Raw genomic sequence first — 8,950 nt, 5'->3', positions numbered from 1 at the left:
TCTGCCTCTTTCCCTGTGTCTCTCATGAATAAATAAGTAAAATCTTAAAAAAAAAAAAAGAATTCCACTTATATGAGCATCAAAAAGAATAAAATACTTAGGAATAGCTTTCAAAAATAAATGCAAGACTTGTATATTGAAACTATAAAACATCAATGAAAAAATTAAAGAAGACATACATGGAAAGACACCCATGTTCATGGACTGAAAGACAATGTAGTTAGGATGGCAACACTCCCCAAAATGATCAACAGATTCAAGGCAAAGCTTTCCAAAATCCCAGTTTCATTTTTGTAGAAATTAACAAGTTGTGCCTAAAATTCATTTAGAAATGCAAACAATCTCAAAAAAGAACACATTTGGAGAAGTCACACTTCCTCATTTCAAGACTTACAAAATAGCTACAGTAATCAAGATAATGCAGTATTGGCAGAAGAATAGACTTATAGATCATGGAATAGAATTGAATCCAGAAATTAACTCTGTACTTTTATTGTCAGTTGATTTTGAAAGATGCCAAGATAATTGAGTAAGAATAGTATTTTTGACAATAGTGTTGGGACAACTGGATATCTACATGTAAAAGAATGAAGTGGAATCCCTTCTTCACACATATGCCACAATTAAGTCATAGAGGATCATAGATCTAAATGTAAGAACAAAAACTATAAAACTCTTAGAAAACAATAAAAGAGTAAATCTGTGATCTTGCCTAGATTAAGTTTCTTAGATATGGCACCAAAAGCAAGAGCATCAAAAGAAAAAAAAAAAAGATAAATAAGACTTCAAAGTTAAAAACTTCTGTCCTTCAAAGGACACTATCAAAAAAGTGTGAAGACAACCCAAAGATGGGAGAAAATATTTGCAAATCATATATCTTATAAGGAACTTTTATCCAGAACATATACAGAACTCAGACAATTCAATATTGCAAAGATAAGTAACCCAAGGACTTGAAAAGATATTTCTACAAAGAAGATACATGAATGACCAATAGGCACACAAAAAGATACCCAACATCTTTATCCATCAGGGAAATGCAAGTCAAAACCCAAATGAAAGACTACTTCCCATCTACTACCATGGTTATAATAAAAAAAAAAAAAAAAAGATAGATAATCACAAGCTTTGGTGAGAATGTGGAAAAAATGCATCCCTCATCTATTGCTAGTGGCAATATAAAAATGTAGATTCTTTGACAACAGTCAGGCAGTTACTCAAAAATTTAGACAGAGCAATATGGATGTGGCTGGTAAACTGGGGTACAGAGTTCCATAGAGTTACCATAAAACCCAGCTGTTCCACTACTAGATATATACCCAAGAAAATTGAAAGCTTATATTCATACAAAAACTTGTCCATGGAAGTTCATAGCAGCATTATTCATAGTAGTCAAAATGTGGAAACAGGGCAGCCCAGGTGGCTCAGCGGTTTAGTGCCACCTTCTGCCCAGGGCATGATCCTGGAGACCTGGGATCGAGTCCCATGTCGGGCTCCCTGCATGGAGCCTGCTTCTCCCTCTGCCTGTGTCTCTGCCTCTCTCTCTCTCTCTCTCTCTCTCTGTGTGTGTCTCTCATGAACAAATAAATTTAAACAAAAATGTGGAAACCACTCAAGTGTTCAACACCTGATATATAAAATGTGGTATATCTGGAATTTCTAGCATGATTGATACTGAGGCTATCTCCATGGGGAAGGCCCTTTCATAAGATGCTGGTGAATACTTCAAAGCTTTTTATTGCCCGTTTTATAGAAAAGAATGAATTTTCTAGAAGATTTCTAGGTTATGTGGGTTTTGGAAAACCACGTTGTACCTCAGTTTCTTCATCTGAAAAGCAAGGAGATTAATATTCCCTACTGCTGGTTTGTAAAAGAATTAAAATGATATAATTTGTAGAAGCATCGGGTTTGTGGTAGGCACATATTAGACCTTCAAAAAATGTTAGTTGTTTGTTTTTCCCAGCAGAACCAGTATTTAAGATCTTTATTGGGCACTGTGTCTAGCAGGGCTCTCTTGGTTGCAAGGGATAGAAATGGGGTAGACTGATGAAGCCCAGAGAGGATTTGTTGGCTCATAAAAGAAGGCAGGGTTGGAATGGAGGATTGTGCAACTGATCTCAGTGATGCCCTGAGTCAGGACTTTAGGGCCTACAGAGGACTCCCCATTTCTTGCCTTTCTGTCTCTTTACATGTTGGCTCCATTATCCTTTACCCCAGTCTCCTCCCCACAGTGGGAAACTCGGTCCCTGGTGCTTCTGGACTCACGTTCTTCCACCGTGGCCCTCTACTGAGAAAAGATCCCTTGCCCTTAGTTGAAAACCTTTGGGAAGGACTCTGATGTCTCAGTTTTTGCCATGCATCTACCTCTAGACCGGGTGTTTGGGGGCTAGGATACTAAGATTGGCAGCTCCCACTAGAACTATAAGGTCAAAGCTAAGAGGGTAACAGTTTTCAAAAAAAAAAAAAAAGGGAGAGATTGAGAGAGAGAGAGAGAGATGTGCTAATCTAAGCAAGTGAAACAGAAAGTAGCAAGCACTGGCATTTGCACCCATTAGGTAAATGCTGATGAAGTAGAAATAGTCAAAGTCCATAGGACCTGATTTCAGCCTCCATTCACCATCCTGGCTGGAAGACCTTGTGCAGTGAATAGCTGGTACAACTGTGCATAGTAGCCCTGTGCTCTCACCTCCAATCCTAGTGTCTCATGAGCCAGATCCCAGAGCAGACTCTATGGGCAGAGTTTGTATTTAGGGATGAAACCCTCATCCAAAGCGGGAATACCACCCAACTACGTAGAGTATCTAAAGGGGATTAGCCAGAGAGAGTGTGAAGCTATACCGTGGAAACTGGCCTAGAGGGACAGAGCTCAAAACACAAGGTGGTTGGTAGATACCCCAAGGACTTGTTAGGTGGGAGGGCCCAGCTCTAGCTGCATTTTAGAGAAACCCTATGACCCAGTGTGGGCAGGGACAGAGCTCTCTATGCTGCAGCTCACTTGAGCCACAACTGGGTCCCCATGGGACTGTGATAATAACTCAGTATCTCTGCCTGATAGCGGCACAAACAGATGTGACAAACAAAACCTCTGTGCCCCAGTTCACCAGCCACATCCATATTGCTCCTCTAAGGAGGGAGGTCTAAGGGAGGAGCACTCCAGTGGCTAGAAGTGGCTCTGGTGGCAGTAGTAGCCATTTCAGTTGTAGCAGCAACAGCACAGGAGCCCCTAGAAATGGTGACAAATTCCCTGAAGTGTCATCTGCCTTCTAAGTGGAACTGCCCCAGGAAAATAAATGGGAAGCTCCCACTGGTTAATTGAACCTCTGGTGCCCATTTGTACGTGTGATTTTGCAAACTCCTCAGTGGCTTGCAAAGGCTGTCCCTAAATTTTTCTTTCAACAGTGCACTTTCCCTTTCTCTTAGATGTGCACAAAAAGAACCAGGCTGCCCGAGAATGCTTTCCAGGTCAGATGGTTGGCTGCTTCTTCCCTGTAGCTAAATAAAGGACCATCTTCAAAGGATGAGAAGGCGAGTCCATCTGGTCTCTCTGATTGCACTGGTCAGGGGAGTTCCAGCCAAGTCCCAAGCTGTAGCTCTGTGGACAGTCAGCTCATACCACCCAGAATCTACATCTGGCTGCCAAATGCACCTTGCTCTGGCCACCCACATACACGAGACCCAATGAGCAACAGCCTCAGCATTCTCCTGGCTGAACAAAGAGGGTGATTGCCACAAGCAGGGCTATTGTTCAGTTGGCATTGGCATCAAAGGCCCAGACCAGCTCCCCTTTGTCTGTCAGCTGCTATTCACAAGGAAAAGAGAAGAAAAGCAAACCAATAGGTTTCTTGGAAAGAATCATCTGTGGACGTGGGACGTTTGCTGTAGTGCTGCGCTAACGTGATTCTAATAACAACTTGAAAAGCTACTTAACATGGAGAGCCTTACCAACACATATTCCAAAATGTCACGGTGCCTGGTTATAATGGGCACGCCGTTTCCCGGATTTAGAACTGTTTAGAGTTGAGTCATCCCTGCCTGCTTACGTGAAACAAGGTCTGGGCCTGGAGTTTGGGAGCAGATTATCACAGGTATGGTAACCTTTTTACCCTACATCAGCATTAAGACCATGTTGTCTTGTCCAGATAATGTACTGCAAGAGACTTTTCCTCAGAAAGCCAGGTTTTTGTCTACCTGGCCCTTTGCCCACCTCATGCCACCAACAGCAATGGGCTCTTGACACCTTCACGTGTGTCAGCTTCTTTTTTTCCTTCCCTGGTGGGGAAGGGTCACTGGTGGGTGAAGGGTCAGACAGACACAGTTCTTCCTGGCAGGCAGAAGTATTCTTTTTTTTTTTTTTTTTTTAAGACAGAAGATAAACCATTTTTTTTTTAATTTTTATTTATTTATGATAGTCACAGAGAGAGAGAGAGAGGCGCAGAGACACAGGCAGAGGGAGAAGCAGGCTCCATGCACCGGGAGCCCGACGTGGGATTCGATCCCGGGTCTCCAGGATCACGCCCCGGGCCAAAGACAGGCGCCAAACCGCTGCGCCACCCAGGGATCCCCAGGCAGAAGTATTCTTATGTGTGTTTGGGGAGGGGGTAGTTTGTGTCAAAGTCTTTTCTTTATATTGTGAGATATTTCTGACACATTGAAAAAAGAACAGATAATAAAAATAATGATGCATGGTTTGGGCTTAAAAGAATTACAAAAAAAACAAAGTCCTTTGTACCCTTTCTGATTGTTTTCCTTTCTCCCCACCTCCAGGGATCATCACTCCCCCCATGTTGGCCATTCTATGCACTTGGTGGGCTTTTACAATGATCCATACACAGCCCTTGTTTTATGTGTTTTGAAACTTTGTGTAAGTGGCATTAGGTTACAATGCAACTAGTAATTATGCTTTGGACTTGCCCAAGTGGATACAGAGAGTGCTGGTTGATATGCTTTCCCTGTTGTGCAGCGTTCCCCTGTAAGAATATACTTAGACTCACTCATCTATTTTTCAGGTGAGGGACACTTAGGCTGCTCCCAGTTTGTCACTCTTAACAACCACTACTCTAGCGAGCGCTCTTAGGAGTATTTTACTAACATTTTTTTAGGACTGCTGGTGTGTGGTGATAACACAAAGCAGCCGGACTTTTAGTAAGTTTCATATTGTTTTTCAATTTCTAAGAGACAATGCACTCCTTATCGATGTACCCAGTGTGGATCCCACCCACCAACACTCTTTATTCTCCACTGATCTCTTGGGCCATCTTTCCATCTACTTCCTGACCTGTGCCTGATCTCTTCAGCGTCTGTTTCCTGAAGTCAGCTTGTCTGCCATCTCTGATTCCTTGTACCAAGTCTCCCTCCCACTGGACTCTGGCTTCCCTTGCCCCTCTGATTATACAATTTCCAGCTATTTTAGGTGGAAGTCTCTCATGGTCTTGCCCCAGATCCTGTTCCTTGGCTTAGATGCTCTTGGCAAGCATCCCTGCTGAATTCCTCAGGACCTAAGAATAGAGATAAGAAGGGGAGATGTATAGTTTTCTCTGAATCCCTAATACTCCTCACAGGGATTGGTGCAGAGAAAATGCTCAGTGATTGAATGACTTAACTGAATAAAAGGAAAGGGTAAAATGGAATTTGATAGATGTGGTATAGGTTGGGGTTACATACGATCCTTCTAACAGTACAAGTAGATTGACTCTCAATGGATAGAGAAACTTCTATGGAAACACTATGGCACATAGCCAAGTTATTTAAGAGAGCATAATAAATCTGATGTTTCCTTTCACCTGACTGCATTCCTGAAGAATATTCAATGTTCAACACCCACACATACATACACACTCAGGCATACACACCAACACTTCCATTTCCTGAAAAGATTCAGTGATAATCTATTTTAGGCACTGCTAAGCAATTTCAATAGAAGACTACCAAGTTGTCTTTTGAAGTAAGCTGTTATTGAAGTATTTACAAGCATAGAGTGCACAAATCATGAGTGTGAGTCAAGTGAATAGTCGCAAACTAAATTCACTTGGTAGTCACATCCCGGAACATACCATCTCCCAGAGCCCCATTTGTGCTTCATCTCTATCATTCTATCGTGAATACATGATCTCCCTAAAGGAAACCATTATTCTGATTTCTAACACTGGATTAGTCTTGCCTGATTTTGAACTTTACGCAAATAGAATCATACGGTACACACTCTTTGGTATCTGACTACTTCCACAGAACAATTAGTTTGTGAGGTGCATCCAACTCATTGTGTGTCATGTAATTCATTCATTTTCATTGCTATGTAGTATTCCATTGTAAGAATATGTCACAATTTGTTCATTTTACTGTTGATGGGCATTTGGGTCATTTTTAGTTTTTAACTGTAATAAATAGTGTTCCAATAAACATTCGTGTCCATGTTTTTGTGGTGCCCATGTGCACACATTTCTTTTGGGCAAAACTGAGTAGTAGAATTGTGGGTACATTAATTATGCATATGCTTATCTTTCATATTGCCAAGCAGGACATGTACCATTTTATGCTTGTATCAGCAGTGTGTGATAGCTCTAGCTGTTCCTTGCCGGCACTGGTATTTTCTGTCTGGGGCATATAGTAAAAACTCTGTGCCCTGTCTTCTGAGTTGTAGTTCTTTAGAAATCCCAAATCTTATTTTTCTTTCTGATTCTACCTTTTTCCTGATCTTTCTGTTTCTTTCTCTGATTCCTTTTCTTTTGCCTACTCTTTACCTTTAACCTTTTCCCTCAGATTCTATCTTCTTCCTTTTTGATTTATTATTCTACCTATCCTAGACCATTCATTCATTTATTTGTTCAGTAGATAGTGAGTCTCTACTATACACTAGGGACTGTGCTAGCCAATGAGCAAAATAGCCATGGTCCCTGCTCTGCTCTTAACTCTATGGGAATGGAAGCATTCAACAGGTAAATCTCATGCAAGACTTAATAATCACATATAACAATCACTGATATGAAGGAAAAGAAACAGGTGCCATGAGAGTAACTTGGGGACTTAATTTGGATTGGATAGTTCAGGAAAAGCCCCTTTGAGGAATCTCAGGTAGAAAGCTGAGTAGAAGGCAAAGGAACAAGTGTTGGGAAGATAAAGGATCAACATGTGTGAAGTCTCAGAGGAAGAAAGTGAGTGGAGCATTCAGAGACCATGGGAAGGCCAGTATTGGAGCTTGAGGAGCAAAGTAGCTTGCTGTAAGTCCAAAGAGGGAGGCAGAAGACAGAACTTGTAGAGCCTTGGAGGTCATATCAAGCATTTTGTATCTTATGGCAAGTGTAGTGGGAAACTATTGAAAGGATATAAAGTAAGATGTCTGAGAGATCTGTTGGGTTTTGTCAGATTTCTCAGCCTGCTGTGTGGGGATAGGATTGGAAAGATGAAAGAGTGGAAGCAGGAGGACCAATTGGAAGATTATTGCAGCAATTCAGAGAAGAGATAATGATGGCTAGTAGTTGGACAGTAGAGTGGAGATGGAGAGAAGTGGACACAGGGGAGAGAAAATTGGGGAGGGGACAGAGCAGTATGGACAAGATCTAGTTTCCCACTGGAGGAAGTAGACAAGAGGGATGAGTTGATATAGCTGTTTCCCAGATTTGTGACCTGAGCAATTGAATGAATGGAGGAGCCATTCTCCTGGTTGAGGGAGACTGGAGGTGATGCAGATTTGAATATGAGGGGGTGGAGAATCACAAGTTTTAAGTATGTAACATTTTGTTTTGCCACTGAGACACACAGGTGGACATGCTTTATGGACAGTTTGGCGCTGAGAGATTTCATTCTCAACAATTTGCACTCTCCACTCATGGAAGATGAGGTATCCCATTGCTTCAAGGGAGGGCAGACATAGTTGGAAAAAAAAAGATGTTAAGTATTAGCTTTGGTTTTAAAATATATTACCTAATAGAATAAAAAGAAAAGCTATTGGAAATCCTGCCATTTTTTACAATATTGATGGACCTTGAGGGTTTAGGCTAAGTGAAATAAGTCAGGCCAGAAGACAAATACTGTATGATCTTGCTTATATGCAGAACCTGAAAACAACAAACTCAGAGACCTAAAGGATAAATTGGTGGTTGCCAAAGGTGGGAGTTGAGAGGTGGGCAAAATGGGTGAAAGTGGTCCAAAGGTACAAACTGCTAGTTATGAGAATGAGTAAACCCCAGTAAAGCTTTAACGTACAGTAAAGCAACAATAGGTAACAATACTGCATTGTGTATTTGAAAGTTGCCAAGAGGTTCAATCTTAAACGTTTACATCATAAGAAAAAATAAAACTACGCGTGGAGATAGGTGTTAACTAAATTTACTGTCGTGATCATTTCACAGTATATACATATGTCAAATCATTATATTGGACACCTAAAACCAATGCAATGTTATATGTCAATTATATCTCAATTAAAAAATAAGAATTTAAAAAGCTAAGCAAATTTAGAAAATCTATTACCTAATAGCAACAATCGTGCCTTGGATAAACCTCATTGGCTATGATATTGCCACTGCGCAAAGCTGTATATTACCTAATAAAAATAGGAAAAGCAAATCCTTTCCATTCACAAGGGACAGATTTTGTGGAGAGAAGAAAGGATTTATGATTTCTAAGGAGGTAAAACCTGGAGAACTAAACAGAGGGTTTTCATTTTAAGCCCCATAGGAAAGAGGATGAAAGGCAATGTTAAGGCGGCTTCCCATCATACATACAGCAAGGCAATAGGCTCTTCCAGGCAGAAGGAGAAGAGAGTGAGAAGGTTTAGATGTGTATGGAACCAGCAGGGAGTAAGAGAGATAGAAAAAATATCTGTGGATGTGACATCACAGAAACCAGTGGAGAGAAAGTATTTTAAGAAGGAGTGAGTAATCCACCTTATAAAATGCTGCTAAGAAATCAGGGAAGAAGAGAACTGTAGAGTCTCTATTATCAGCTTTAGCAA

The 8,950-nt window shown here is 41.0% G+C and overlaps 1 pseudogene; it reads right to left on the bottom strand.

Moving 5' to 3' along the window:
• Positions 1–8,411: 8,411 nt before the first annotated feature.
• Positions 8,412–8,530, bottom strand: LOC144319862 (U4 spliceosomal RNA; annotated as a pseudogene).
• Between the last annotated feature and the right edge of the window lie 420 nt (positions 8,531–8,950).

The sequence above is a fragment of the Canis aureus genome, chromosome 8 (genome assembly GCF_053574225.1).
Source record: "Canis aureus isolate CA01 chromosome 8, VMU_Caureus_v.1.0, whole genome shotgun sequence".
Classification (NCBI taxonomy): Eukaryota; Metazoa; Chordata; class Mammalia; order Carnivora; family Canidae; genus Canis; species Canis aureus.
Note: the sequence above shows the minus strand (reverse complement) of the source record. Positions and strands in the feature narration are given on the sequence as shown.